General features: G+C 60.2%; 1 non-coding gene across 1 annotated transcript; it reads right to left on the reverse strand.

Annotated features, from left to right (window-relative positions):
- Positions 1–837: 837 nt before the first annotated feature.
- On the reverse strand, positions 838–993 carry LOC135680168 (5.8S ribosomal RNA). Its single transcript, XR_010515413.1, has one exon. It is a non-coding gene; the product is annotated as a 5.8S ribosomal RNA (ribosomal RNA).
- Positions 994–1,381: the final 388 nt, after the last annotated feature.

Consider the following 1,381-nt stretch of genomic DNA (forward strand, 5'->3'; position numbering starts at 1 on the left):
AGGTCGCGTGTGTACCCCGCGGGGCACGCCGATGGCGCGCGTCATGTCCTCGACCGCATCGACGGTATCCCCTCGAACGAACGATCCGTCCGGGCTTCGGCCGTCGATGCAGCCCGCATCGATCCGCACCCCGAGCCGAGCGGCGGACCGGCTAACCGTCGTTCCGCATCCGACCGAGGTGCATCACCGGCCCCCATCCGCTTCCCTCCCGGCAATTTCAAGCACTCTTTGACTCTCTTTTCAAAGTCCTTTTCATCTTTCCCTCACGGTACTTGTTTGCTATCGGTCTCTCGCCCATATTTAGCCTTAGACGGAATTTACCGCCCGATTGGGGCTGCATTCCCAAACAACCCGACTTGTCGACAGCGCCTCGTGGTGCGACAGGGTCCAGGCCGGACGGGGCTCTCACCCTCCCCGGCGCCCCTTTCCACGGGACTTGGGCCTAGTCCGTCGCTGAGGACGTTTCTCCGGACTACAATTCAAACGACGCAGTCGCCCGATTCTTAAGCTGGGTTGATCCCGGTTCGCTCGCCGTTACTAAGGGAATCCTCATAAGTTTCTTCTCCTCCGCTTATTTATATGCTTAAACTCGGCGGGTAGCCCCACCTGACCTGGGGTCGCGGTCCGTGGCATCGACTCGCACCACGACTTGGATCCTCGAGGCCTCGCCCGGGTCCCGAAGGCACGACGTATGGCTAGCACAAGGCATCCACCACGCGTCGTGTTCGACAACCACCAACAGCCCGCTCTTCAGCCAACCGCACCTTCCGGCACGGGGGGCCATCCTCCGCGTTCTCCCCCACCCCCCGAGGGGGCAACGATGAAGCGTCGAAAGCGTGACGCCCAGGCAGGCGTGCCCTTAGCCGGATGGCCTCGGGCGCAACTTGCGTTCAAAGACTCGATGGTTCACGGGATTCAGCAATTCACACCAAGTATCTCATTTCGCTACGTTCTTCATCGATGCGAGAGCCGAGATATCCGTTGCCGAGAGTCGTCCAATGGGGTCACCATCGGAATTGTAGCCTCCTGCATGCAGCGAGGCCCTCCGACTTCAATGTTCATGTTCCTTGGCGCTATCCGCGCCGGGGTTGGTAGTTCATCCCCTCGGTCGTCCCGCCCGAGGGTGAACCGACATTCGGGGTGTTGTCGGGACGAGCCCGACGAGTAATCGTTGACGCATTCATGGTCGTCCTCGTCAGTGGGTATCGACAATGATCCTTCCGCAGGTTCACCTACGGAAACCTTGTTACGACTTCTCCTTCCTCTAAATGATAAGGTTTAGTGGACTTCTCGCGACGTCGCGGGCGGCGAACCACCCCCGTCGCCTCGATCCGAACACTTCACCGGACCATTCAATCGGTAGGAGCGATGGGCGGTGTGT

The sequence above is a fragment of the Musa acuminata genome, chromosome BXJ1-7 (genome assembly GCF_036884655.1).
Source record: "Musa acuminata AAA Group cultivar baxijiao chromosome BXJ1-7, Cavendish_Baxijiao_AAA, whole genome shotgun sequence".
In the NCBI taxonomy this organism is placed as follows: domain Eukaryota; kingdom Viridiplantae; phylum Streptophyta; class Magnoliopsida; order Zingiberales; family Musaceae; genus Musa; species Musa acuminata.